Consider the following 14,553-nt stretch of genomic DNA (forward strand, 5'->3'; position numbering starts at 1 on the left):
ATGAGATCACATGTTTTCTTCTTTGTTTTTGTGTTTGCTTAAACTTATAGGGTTTGTTTTTAAATTTTGGAAATAAACCAGCCTATTTAACATTAGCTTTTAGTTTGTGCTAAAGCTTATTTTAAAGTACTAATAAATACCAGGTTTTTCATTAGCATGGGAGAATCCTTGAAACACAATATAAGGGAGCATTTTGACATTCTGAGAGAGAGTTTGACTTTACTGTTCTTTTATGTACAAGCACATGAAATGCAATATGGAAAGCATTTGACTTATACCTGTGTTGTAATCTTCAGAATTCAGATCGTGCACTGCTGCTTCTGCCTGGCATAGGAGTACTGCTATCCAGCGTTTGCAGAGTAATAGGATGCTTTGTGGCAGAACTGCATAAAACTATGGTAATTTGCGTGGTTTTTTTTTTTTATTAGACACAAACATTTTACTTGTTTCCAGTGTTAACCACGTAAGGTCTCTGGCATCAGTACTATAGACAGCACTTAAATCATCAGGTATCAGAGGCAATTTTAATGCACCATATAGCAAGAATACTAAGACTCCCTCCCTCATGGGATTGAGAGTATTGGTTTCCACTGAAGTCATGGTTTCACTGACTTTGTGCATTTATTACTGCTAATACTCGCTCCATAAGGCAAGTAAACTGGTGACCTCATTGTGTGTATAAATTATTGGTTTTTATCTGTCTGTATACCCTTTTAGCCAGGTAAACCATATATAACCCTAATACTGTAGGATTAGAACATTTTTATTGATACTCTGATTCTAATCCAGAAACTGTAGCTAAGACCAATTGTGTTGAGTAATAGTGTCGCTTTTTACCTTTGGAATACAAATCTGTCTAATTCTGGTTGGGACATGAAAGCCATCTTGGCCAACTGACCAATGCTGAATCTCTAAAGGTCTACCTAGCATACTTGTTTCTTTTATCTTGGGTTTTGGCCTGTTGCAGTTATTTACCGGTGTGAGTTAGAATAGCTTTTCACTCAAGTAAGCAAAGGTAGACTTACTATTATAAGATTCATCAAAAGTTACCGAGAATCTTGAAGGATATGAGCAAATTGGTGTTGAATATTTTGTTGAACCCTGTTGGTATTAACTAGCACATTAATTGGCTTGAAAACTGTAATATGGGAGGCAACTGTACTATAACAGCTAGATCAAGAAAGCAATACTTTTACCCTCAGGCAGGTGGTTGTGTTTTTGACCCAATATAGCTTCTTTAATCATTTAGCTACACAGCAGATCTGAGAAGGCTCCAGATGGAGGCTGAACCTACGACCCCCTGACATAAAAACATCTATGATACCAATTACACCATCTGTTGGTCATAAAACCATGTTCTCTATCTTTTCTTGGCTCTTGTGTTATACAAAAGCTGAAGGGTGATATTTGGAGCTGTTCTAGTTTATCCATGCAATTTAATGCAGAACACATTTTCACAGAGAGGGAGAACAAAGCACAATAGCACTAAAGTTCAATTTACATTCTCAGTCAGTGAAAACAAAAATGAAAATAAAAAACAGTTGTCTGAATCATTATTTATACCCAAACTGTGGCTTCAATTGTAGTTTTTTCCCAGTGCTTGTGATTAAAAAAAAAATAATCCCCAAAAGCACACAACTAAAGAACAACTACCACCACCACCACCCCAGCTTCTGAGGGCCCAGAGTTGAAAGACCTGTAATGGTAAAAATGAAATTGTGGAAGCATTGACGTATACACAGATCACATTAGTAGACAATGCATGCCTACTACTAGGTTTTACACATATTTAGGGATTTTTGTTTGGTGGTAGTGTTAGGGAATGTACAGTACCTATCTGAGTGTGGAGTACTGTTGTTGGAGATTCAACCAGTCCATTACACATACCTTCTGAATCCCTCTGGATATACATCCCTCCTGTCTGAAGTCCCTGCTCAGGCTCATCAAACTGATATTCTGCAATACTTAATAGACTTTGAAATTGGATGTCAAATTTTGTCCTCCTTTGGGTACAATAGTTAATCCTAGGTGATTTATTGTTGTCATCAGAAATGACAATAGAATACTGAGGGCTAGGGTACAAGCAATATACTGATACAAGGTGCCATGTATTAGTGGTGAAACTGATGGCACAGGCCCATCAAAGTAAGGAGGTGAGAGAAAGTGGGTTATTGGTGCAGAATGGGTGCCTGAGATCTTACATCTTTTAGGAATTTTCTGTTCATGTAATAAAAATTTTCTTTGTAGTGTGGGTGACTTGATTGTAGTTCTAGACAGTAATAGCTTATGGAGGCTGTATCATTAAATTCAGTGACTGCTTCTGCACATATTGTCTTATAGCAAGAACAGTTTGGACAACTTTCTTACTATATGGTGGTGTGTTGATCAGTAGTCAAAAAGACTAGAAAGCTACTGCCAGAAAGACGCATGACCTATGCATCCTGGTATCATGTCTGATGGTTTGTTCTGTGCTTCGTGATCAAGAAAGTCCCTACAACATTGCTTTTTAAGAAATTTTGTGCTCTAATGTTGCCATTTATCTGTCTAACAAAAAATAAAAAGTCTGCTATATTACATAAGTGATCTAGATATACAGTAGATGGGGGAAATATTTCTTAAGAGGAAGTCTAAAATCTCCACATCTTGCTGGTCCTTTTGTGCTTTAGAAGTTGTCTTCCTAAGCTGAGAATGATGCATTGAATAAAGCACAATTGAGTTTACTGTTAATGCATTGTTGTTTTCATATTGTTGTTCCATCATTGCTTTTTAATAAACCATCTGTTGGTTTCCTAAAAATAATAAATAATCCATACAAATGGAAGAGAAAGACTTAAAGCTGAAATTGAAAAGTTTAGCTAGAATCTTTGTCATTGGTTAAAATGAGGAAAATATTTGAGTTTTCTATTTTGATGTCTTCCTTTTGTGTACATCTCCATAGGGTTATACTACATACTTGGCAAGTACAAGTGACTATGTTGAAGCCAAAAATAAGAATAAATAAGTGAGTGCATGCCAATCAGTAGGATAGATAAAGTGTCAAAGCACAATTCAGTTACATTCTTCTGCCAGCAGAACAATTGAGCATACTGTCACCAGAACCTTTATCTGTCGTTAATGCTAACATGTCCCTTAAAACAAGTGATTTTCATGATTTGTGATAGAATCTATACTCAGAAAAATAATTTTTTGCTTATAAGTTACAGTCAGTATTATGTCTGTATTTTCTAAGTCCTCAGTTCAGTCTCAGATTTGTTGTATTCAGCTTCATAGACAAATTTGGATACTTCAGTGTTTGCTTATGTCAGGGATAAACACTTGTCTGTTGTGGTAGAATTTAACATTTCATTCTGGTCACAGATATTTTTTTTAATACTTTCTATATTAACAATAGTACCCATCTTGCTGTTTTTTTAACAAAAAATACCTTGGAAAGGATCTCAAAAGGCCCTGTAATCAGTTCTGAAGCAGAATGAAGTGCATAGCAGTAGTGGGTCACAGAGTCTAGTCTTGGTGATACTAGAAAACTTCCGCTGAACCCAATTAATGGAAGACTAACCATACTGGATCAAGGTCTCGCTGCCCAGGCACTTGTTATCCAATTGCTGTCTACAGCAGACTAGAGAACACCTGTAGGGAAGACGACTTTCCCACAGTTAAGAGTATCCTTTCTGTTTCTTAAGATCTTGATCTAAAATGTGCAAAATGACTCAACACCAGACAACTTTAATAGTCAAATCTTGTAGTAGTGGTCTCATTTCCGTTACTGAGTGTCACTATAAATGATGCAGAATACATTTTACTATCTGAAATATTCTTCTTGTAGTTCTATCCATATTTGGAAACATTGTACATTGCATATTAAAGTGTGCTCTTATGCTTCCACATCACTTTTTAGCTCTCAAGATGTTAGAAGTAACGCAAGTAAAGCTTGGGAGAGAAGACTTCACTGCCTGAGAAGAGAAGGAAGGATTTTTTCATGTTGATGAAGGCCATTCTCTGAAGCACAGACTGAAAGTCAAAGTGGTATGAGTTTTCATATCCTGATCCAAGACGCAGGTTTTATTTCTCATACTGTCACAATTTCTATAAAATTTTGGCCAATCACCCCATGGTTTCAGCTTCTTCACCTCTAAACATTGTTAACACAGCGTCTTTAACTTTGGGTTGCATATATTCATGTTTCCATAAGACTTCCCATAAGACTTTGAACCAGTAAGTTGTATACTGCAAAGTATTTATTGTGAGGCAAATATCTGTTTCCAAGGCTTGTGTCTTCTGCCTCTGTGCAGTGTAGTTTACAGTAAGGCTTTAGATCTCTTTGGAAAACAACTGTTTCATCTGAATTCCTTCATAATTTCTGACAGACCTGTCTAAATACCAAATTATAGCAACACTGACAGTAAAGCTTTAAATAAATTTAAATATGGCAGGTTGTGAAAGTTATGATTATCAGTGTATGTGTTTTGGACAGAAAAAGTCACTCCTAAGGTTTGATAAGAGCAAATAAAGCTAGATGGAATAAAACTGGTAAAATTACATTGTATAAATGTTAAATATAGTCTTCACAGTGGAAAATAGTGAATGGTGACCTGATAAACAGATATGTATTGGAAAATATTTTGCTAATTGGCTATGCATTTTTCCCTAATTCAGTGCCATCAGATTGCATCAAGTATTTCTATATATGGTAGTCCTAAAAAACGTTAACTGTACTGTTTAATCGCTTTGTTAGAAGGTATGCATGTTTTTGTTTATATAGAAGTTAGTTATATTACTTTTGTTAGGCATGTCTGATTAAAATTTGCCAAGAAGGTTGTAGAATAGTTCCCATGTGGATACTAAGTTTCTTTTTATAACATTTCACATTTTATTGTTTCCATAAGTTTTCAACTTTATTCAATCCTTTGTTTCAAGTCTTCCCAACAAATTTTAGTTATGATTGTTCAAATCTTCTTTGTAATATATTGCATCAGATTTTAAAGCAAATGCTGACAGCAGCAGTATTATACCCTGCATACCAAGCGGATACCACATGGTTTGAATAACAGGCACCCCTGCTGAGTGTGGATCAAATCAAAATCCTTCAATAGTCATGTAAAATGCACTGATAGAAATCTGTCTGTAAATCTGCTTTTTGATTTTAAAATTGATTCTTTTAGAGTTTATCCTGCCACTGATGCATGTATGTGATTCCCACTAATGCTAATGAAAGTTGAAAAAGCTATGGCTTCAAGTAGTCCCAGAAGTCACCTCGACCTAATATACCATTAAATAAATTAAATGAAGCCTGTGGAGTTTACTGTAGGTAATAGGAAGCCTAACTTTAAGGTCTTAAAAGTCACAGTCCTTCGGCATTATTACCAATGCTAAAGACAAGATCTTTTTGATTAGGCTTCGGCCTGGAATTCTTTGCAACGGTTGCTTCTTTTCTGCTATTTAAAATGTTAAAGGTGTAAACTAAAAGTAAACAGTGAGTTTCCCGGAATAGCATTAGCATTAACTCAGTCATGTTGTATATGAGGAATATACTTGTGTCATTAACTCAGACATGTTGTATATGAGGAATATATTTGTGTTTTGACCAAATTTTTGTTGGAATTTTATTGCCTTAGAATAAAACAACAGATGATTTTATAAAATTTCAAATGTAAACAGAAACTGGAATTAGAATGAATGTATGCAGAACTCTGTTTTAAGTTATCTTCTCCTTATTGCGCTGTTAATTCTGTCTTCTTGGTTTTACTTTAATGGCAGCGTTTCCAAAGAATTTAAACAAAAATGAGAAAAATGGTGGGTTTGGGATACTGGTTATTGGTTGCCTTAGAAGGTCTTGTGAGGTTCTTTATTTCAATAATATACACACATCGGTATAAAACCATGTCTGTGGTATATAATTAATAGAATATGCATATACCCAGTATACAACCTCCGTGTTCTAGGAACTCAAGCTGTTGTTCACAAAGAAACTTCCTCAATGAGGTTAGCATCCATGGCAAGCTGTAGGGTTCACATTCAGCCCCAGTGGCAACAGATCTGCTAAAATATATTCTGGTTCCCTCCCATATCCCCCCATTTTATAGTGGAAAAAATGATTTCTCATTATTCCTTCCACCCAGATGTATTTGTTTCTTTCTTTTTATTTCTAGTGCCATGTGTGGCTCAGAAGCAGCCTGCTCCATTCAGGCTCCTTTCAGCATGAGCAGCCCTGTATGCTCTAAGACGCTATATAGCAAAAGTGTCCTGACTCTTTTCTACCTACTCAAAAGTACAATTATCTATGCTGTCTTTACCTCCTTCCTGTTGAATTAAAAGCTATGCAAGTGTAGAAATGCCAAGTTTAAATAGACCACCTTTGTATATTTTACATTACAGACTAAACATCTTTTCTGCCAAAACAGTCTATGCCTTCTTTTCTGAGTTAACTGCTATTAAATATTTCATACTTCAGAGCCAACCACACAGAGAAATAGTATTATCTTCCATTGTCTTTGCTTTCCCTATTATTCACAACTTACAGGCAAGAGCAAAAGTGCTTGTCAGGCTTTCTCCATTTATCCTTGACATTCCCAGAGGGCTTCAGCTTGAGGTTGGAAATGAGCTGTTCTGTTTCTCCACTTCCTATTTTCCTTAGCTGGGTTGATGCCCATGCTGCTCGGTAGTTGCTGAGAACCTGACAGAGGACAGTTGTGCTCAGGGCCCGAGTTTCACCGGGCCAGGTTGCGTAATGTTAGCTGTTGCACAAGGCAGCAACTGGCACATGCCCGGGCCTTTTAGATGAACTCTTCTCCACAAAAATGGCACTGGTGTCTCAGAGATATCATCAAGTCTATGCAATAGCTCAGAGCATCTGAGTCTGATTTAACTGTGCTATTTAATTTAATTACAGATTTGTTGTAAGAAGTTTGCTGCTGCTGCTGCTATGGTTGATTGGAAAAGAATGATATCAAGAGGTGTTCATTTAAGACTCTTTCACATAAAGGCAGGTAGACACTTGTGTAGCGCAGCAGCTGATGTTATGCAAGTGAGAGAAACTTCCATCAAAACCTGTGGCTCAGTGACTTCTGAACAACATAGGAACCAAAGTAAGTTTTCCTCCTGTTTGATCTTGGTCAGATTATAGTTGTTGGGGGACAACAGTAGTGACTGATCTGATAATCCGTCCTTGCCTGTTTGCTCAAAGTGGGGAATGCCGACTGATGCCAAACGAGGTGTTCTGATACCTGTAAGCAGAGCCTCAGATTAGGCAGAAATCCAATTGCATAAATGGGACTCAAACCAGGAAGCATAGTCTTAAAATTCCCGAAGTGAAACAGGACATGGTGCCACCAAAGTAGCTGATGAGGTACACAAACATTGATTCCCTAATAAAAGGTGAAACAACTTACTTGCCTTCAGTCCCTTTTCTTCTCCCTGTGTTGTGTATGGAGATAAAACCCTTTCATTCAGGAGAGTTATCTAATCTGCCCCTAGGTTGACGCAATTACCTGTCTCCCTTGGCAGATCAGACTGAGCTTGCATTTTAAACCTAAGACAAAACATGAATAATGTTTCCAATTATTGCTAGTCTCCAGTCGTCTTGTGTCTCTTTCATGAATGAAAGACGTGGAATATAAAAGGGATGATAATAAGGTCTTGAAGGGAAAAAATATATTTAGATAAGGTTTTTCTACATGTAGAATTTAAAGAACATAACTGCACAGAAGAGGTGGGGGTAATTGGATATTTAAAAATCCACTTTAATAAAAACAAGCTCTAGAAGAGGGACAAAAAAGGTGCAGAATCCTTTTTGTAGTTGTGTGGTGAATAACTACAAAAAGATTGTTCCAATTCCAGTAAAGGGAATGATAAGAGGTAGAGAGCACCTTTAAGTGAACAGAATTATCTCAATTTTCTATTTTTTATAAAGTATGTATCTATGGGACTGGTGCATAGACAAAGAGAAGGTGAAACAAGGAAAAAAATACTATGTAGCGGGTAGTAGCACTGCAAGATGAAAACCTTTTGGTAGCCGATTCAGACACAGTGCAGCCTTGTAATTGTATATAACAAAAAAGTCTATTTAAAAATAATTTTACTTGTTAGCACTATGCTGCTTTTAATAGAAGAGAAGGTCATTGATCCATGTGGGAGTTGGGGACCCAGTTGTTTTCAGCTGATTGGTTTTGCAAATCTCTGGGAAGAAGAGGTTTTATGCAGTCTTTAAAATATTTCAGAAGTAGAATCCAATGTAATCACATCTTCTTTAGTGTACTTCAGTGTGAAGTCTCTGTTACCTATACTGTTGACTGGTTGTGTGTGTGTGTGCATGTTAAGCGGTTTTATTTACGCTTGTACATCTATATAAGTCAATGTCACTCCCTCAGGTTCCCATTCTTTAAGCACAATAGTCTGTGAATGCTGTAGCATACTTTATTAGCTTATGGTATCCCAAATATTTTAATATTCATGAGTACACTGAATTTTCTTTTCATAAGTCTTGAGGTTCAGACTATGGGTGAAAGAAGGGAAAAATTGGCAGGTGGTCTTTGTCGGTTTTGTAGACCAAAGGGAGAATACTGGGGAACGTATGCTGAGGGCCAACAGCATTCATCTGCTCTATGCTGCAGAACACAGCACGGCAGCACTGAATGGATTTTACTTGTATTCATGTTCCCATTACTGTTTGTGTTGTCTTTGAAGTTCTTCCCATGGTTGCCCTTAAGTGTGTATGCCATATCTACCCCTGAGTTTGGGGGGAGAAGAGAGAAAGAGAGAAATTTCATTGTAGGACATGACTAATACCTAGTGCAGGATTGCAAGGTGTTTAGCCTGCCTCTGCTAGTCTGAGTTTGTTGTGCGTTTGGGGGCTGCTTTGTGACTGCAAAGGCAGAGATGTTGCAAGAAACTTCATGTCTGTGGCATAAAAAGTAATAGCTTGTGCAGGCTGCTTCTAGTTTTCTCCCAGATTTTACCTCTTTCTCAAGTATATCCTTTTTTTTTCTTTTCTTTTTTTTTTTTCCCCTCAAATCCAAGGCATACTTTGATTAACTTTTGACAAGCTTGTAATGAGATGTCTCCCATCTGGAGTACTCTTAAGTGCTCTTGGGAACAGAGCACACAACTTCCAATTCCTGTTTGTGGCTCTGAATCTCCATGTGCCAATGTTGAAGGCTGCCTGTTCTCTAGCTAAGGCTAGCTTTAAAAAAAAACAAAACAAAACAAAAAAAAAACCCCACACCCAACAGAAACCAAAAACCAAAAAAATCAAACCAAACCAAACACAACCCACCAAAAATGTAGTCCAATAAAAAAAAAACAAAACCCCAAAAAACCCACACCAAACCAAATAAATGCTCACCTTCTGTTCTTCCCCTCTCCCACCTTCCCCACAACTGTCCTTTAGCCACAGACATCAAGGCTCTAAAGAGCATTCTCTGTAGTCAATACCCCTTGGGTGCTGACTTTTAAACTCTTGGTTCAATTTAGCATTTGTGTGAACCCTTCATGTCCAGATGATGACCTTTCAAAAGAAAACAATATATAGTTTTGTGGTGACTTGCAAAGATCTGATCCATTTTGAAATTGAGCTTTATTTTTATCCTGCATAGTGTACCACTGTCTGTTGCCCAGATCTACCAATATCCTTGCCTCTGCCTCACTGAGAGAATGTTGTCATTTTAGTGTTGCCTTGTAAACTGCAGTACTTAACATAGTATCCTGGTACTGAGAGCTTAGGTAATGGATTTATAGTTCTGTGTGGACTCAGCAAGTTACTTAGGGTCTTAAGGGCATGTAGACACCCTGTTTTGGTTTGTTCGGGTTTTTTTTTTGGTTGTTTGGGTTTTTTAACTTTGAAATCTGTCAAATGTCTGAATGTTGGTGCTCCAGATTGACAGCTAGAACTTTTTTTGGAGTTTACATAAGCTAAATAGTTACAATTTTAATTGTTCATGTTATTTACAAAACTGTAGCATTCCAGTGCCATGGCTGATAAATACACATAAGTATTTTGGTACAACTAACAACAAATGGTAATGAATATTGCATGAAAAAAGAACCTCAGATTTATTTTTTGAAGTATGAGAGCCTAAATGCCAAAATCACTTTTTAGTGTAATAGTAACAACTTCAAGGATTAGTTGAGCTCTAAATTAGTTCAGACATTCATGTTCTTGTTTCATTGGTATAATAGAAACCTAAATCCCATTCTCTATTCAGATTCTGATCTTCAATAAGTCATTCTCTAATTGTTTTACCTGTAAGAATAATGGATAGAGAAGAGAGATGCAGCTTTCTCCCACTTTCAGTTTTTATAACTGAAGAGGATTGAGAAGACATCTCTCTGAAGATATTGCATGTTGTTCAGGCCATCAGGTGAGTATGATTTTGCAAGTTAGGGAAATCAGCCCTATTTTTGTGAGTGTTGTCTGCATCCTAACCTAAGAAATAAATAAAAGCTGTGTTTATTGTCTCCTGGGGTTCTAGGCATGAGAAAATACCCTTGGTGATCTTTTAAAAGGAGTGTTGATGATGTGACTACTTGTCAGCTCTGTTTATTCTGTGTTGGGCCAGCTTCTGTGGCAATACTGCTTGATACATTTGTTATGTGTAGAGCTGGAAACAAAAGCAAGAAAGGAGATGACTCCTGAGCCCATTTAGAGGTGGGCTTTACCTTCCGGGGGTAAAATATTTCCTTCAAAATATTATTTGTGTCTATTTTAATATGCATATATGTATCTCAAAATCATGTATATTTAAAGCATAATAAATAATGGTCTAAAACTGTGGATCAAAACCTGATACTGTTTTGCTTCCAGTAGAGGAAAAGGTTTTCTGATTAGTGTTTTAAACTAGTTTTTTATTTTGATAGTTACAGGTTTCATTACAAAAAAAATATCAGAAATGTGCAGGTAGACTGTGAACATGCAGTTCTTTATCTAAGTTGTTTTATTCAGTGATTTGCTAACTGTAACATTTATCAGGATGTCCAGTCTCATAGACTTCCTACACCTTGCTCAGTGGCCAAGACACACAGCTGGGGCTTCCCCTTGTGCCTTCTTACATCCATCCCAAGACTCTTACTTTTGTTTACATACAAAGGCACAGCTTCAGTAAGAGGGGTAGAGTGCGTCCTGCTCTTCTGCATAGTGTCCCTGAGGGCCTAGATGTTGAGAAAGGCCAAGAGCCCAGCTCTTCATACATTAGGCTGCTATTGCTGGACCAGTGCATAACACTAACTACCATCACCACAGTTTCCTTCCAAGCTGTGCTTTTCAGAAGACAGCAGCTAAAACTGTTTGGGTTGTCAAGAGCCTCAAGCATTGTGCTGGGAAACTTTCTGGACCTCATTGCAGCTGGGCATTTGGTTGCTATGGCTGGCGCAGTTCTGACAGTGTGTAAATGTCTGGGTGTGCGAGGAATATTTACACCAAATGGGAGGCAGCTAATCAGATGTTCAAGATTAAACAGGTAGAATTTTGGGTTTCAAATTTGGACTTGGGTGTCTGAAGCTTGTCTGAATCCTGTTTTAGATGCCTAAATTCTTTTTCCAGTTTTGGACCGTAGCAGAATTCTGTGGGACGTACTTTATCATTGTAGAAGAAAGCCCAAGAGTTGATCCTGCAGATATGAAGCATGTAGGTAATGTTTGCAGTAACGTTTTCTACGCTGCTTTCATCATAGGAAGATCAGGTGTGGAATGAATTTTTTAGTAAAGATAGTACACCAGTTAAAACTTAGATCTAAGCTTGTAGAAAGATTATAGAAACACTAAGGCCTTGAAGTTTGAACCACTTCTGATCTTACATTTTCTTTAAAGTTACTTTTGTTATATTTATTATGAAAGCAGACACGTGGCAAAGGGAATCCATCCATATTTTGTCAGGGATTTCCAAGCAAGTTCAGGCTGAATTCCAGCTTTGCCCATTGCTCTCAGCTACTCCTGTCAGGCATGTACCATATGGTCATGCAAACAAATACATGCACAACTTTGTCAAATAGTGACAAAACAGTTTGTGACCATATGCTGCAGAACACAAGTGAGCACTCCAACGGCTTACAAGAGTAGGGTGAACCAACTCAGGAGAAATGTGCAGTTGTCCATGCTTCTTTGCCTGCTGTACGTATTTTTCTACAATACTGGGCAAGAACTTGTACTGTGGTTTCGTCACTGTAGTGACTTCACCTCGTCCTGCCAAGTGATTCTCCCTGCAAATATGAAATATGAAATGGCAGTTTTTTGTGGTCAGTGACAAGATTGTTTGTGGCTATGAAGGAGGCTTAAATTCTCAATAGCTGACTTAGCCTAGTCATTTAGCCTTAATAATGTAACCAATGTCCCCTGCTAAGTCAGAAAAATAATTCACAACTGCAATTTCTATCAAATACTAATTTATTCCCAAATGGAAAAAGCATTTGGATGCATACCCTCGTTATTTTGTGAGATTTTTTTCAGAGCATCAGAGAAAAAAAAAAAACACAAAAGCAAAATGTTATTTTGTGGGAGGATTATGCAAAATGTTGACTAATTTGTGCAAGAAGTTTTATCCCATATTATTTTTGGAGGGTAAGAAACTCAGCTAAACAACTGTAAGCTCCACAGCAGCATAGACACAGAGCTTGTAAGGTTTTAGGCACGTAACTGCTATAGGTTTTAACCAATTAAACTTTATTCTAAAAGTCACAGCAATGTCTCTGCTTTAGTTTCTTTGGCACACTTCTTGGCACTGAGTTAATAATGGAGGACACTGTTGCCCTCCATTAGAAAACTAATCCCATCCTCTAATTAGAAGTGTTTTTATCATCACAACCGAACAGCAGATATTGCCAGAATTGTGGAATAAAATAACAGCGGGGGAAAGGAGAAGGAATACATTCAACTGCAGCCTAGTTATGTCTTTTTTTCTTTCCTTTCCCCACCCGTCCCATGTAATCTACTGAAGGAGGTGCAGTATTGTGTAAGTGGGAAATAGCAAACACACTGGCTACTTCAAACCAGTGGCAAGTAATAGCTTTATTTTAGAGAAAAGCAGAAGAATATATAGTAGTTTTGTTATGCTCAGCTCATATGCTGCATATGCTTCCTGTATCATGGTATGCGGCTGTGTGATCTTGCCCATTTCCCCAGAGATCAAGGCTTTTTTCAGCTCTGTAGATGATACTTCTGAAGAGCAAGGGAAAGTCATCCATTTACCTACAGATGAATTAGTTTGGCCTCAGGAATTTACAAAGCTCTGGAACAGAGTTTGGACGAAAAAATAACATCATGGAAGTTAATAGAATAAAACTTATTTACTAAAGGGATATCATGTCAGGTGACCTTAATAGCTTCCTTTCAGTGATTTTCAAAAGAAAAGACATACTAGATCTCACTCAGCTAGACTTGAGTTGAACATTTGATATACCTCCATATGAGAAGTTACGGATTAAGATGGAGCTTATGGGGCTTCCTCAGTAGACTGTAAGGTGGATGGTGAGCTGGCAGAGGAGGAAAATGAGAAATTTTTATTTGCAAATTATTAGGTGGAGGAATGCTTTTTGTTACTAATCTCTAATATTTAATATAGATTTACTGTATTCACAAAAGCCTTAGGACACATTATCATTATTTTTTTGCTGATGCAGAGGCAAGAGGTATTCTTGATAAACGATGGAGCAGGATATCTTACAGAAAGGATTGCTCTTGATGACTTGAGATACAAAAAAGGAGGGGAGGGCGATTTGCCAGGCCAGACACATAGTATTTTGATGCAGTTCTCTGCTGTTAGGTATGCACTGGCAATGATAAAGAAAGAGCAGATGTACATTTTCTAACACATCATAAAATATCTGTAACTGGAAAGGCACTGTAATCATCAGGAGGTATCAATTAATCTTTTCAGCACAGAAAGGAAATTAGAAGTGCTCTGCTAGAGAAAGCATCTCCAATACTGTGCCATGCTCAAGCCACCCATCTTCAGAAAGATTAAATTACAGTGCCAGAAATAGTGGGGGAAAAGAGGTAGGCAGAGTAGCAGGAAAAAGGATTTAGGGTGATCAGGGAATGCAGAACTGATAATTTCAGAGGAAATTTTAAAAATTAGGCTTTTTTAGTGTAACAAAATAAAGGTTGAGGTGTGATTCTGGTCATTTTGTACCAAAGAGAGGGGAAGTGGGAAGCTGTTTATGTGGAAGGATAATAGTGGCACAAGAGATAAGGAGTATAAACTGGTTGTGAATACATATAGGCTGGAAATTAGGAGTAGGTTTCTAATCATCAAAGAGGCAAGGTCTGGAGCAGCCTTTAATCTAAAGGGTGAAGCTTATACAAAAGATCCTCACTACTTTTACGTTAGGTTTCATACGTTTATGAAAGGGATTATAAAATGTGTTGTTGTGATGGCAAGAGACTGAATTCAGGCAGTCCTACATTCCTGCCAAAGAGGGATCAGGACCTCCCTTTGTCGTCCTTAGGTGCCAGAAGAATGTTCAAGATGGAACTGGAGACCTGAGAGGAAAGAAGTGGGGTGCAAAAGCAGGAAGGAAGAATATGTTGTAGCATTTGCCTTTGTTTGCAGTAAGAAGTAAATGTAATGGG

This window comes from Phalacrocorax aristotelis, chromosome Z, assembly GCF_949628215.1.
Source record: "Phalacrocorax aristotelis chromosome Z, bGulAri2.1, whole genome shotgun sequence".
Lineage (NCBI taxonomy): Eukaryota > Metazoa > Chordata > Aves > Suliformes > Phalacrocoracidae > Phalacrocorax > Phalacrocorax aristotelis.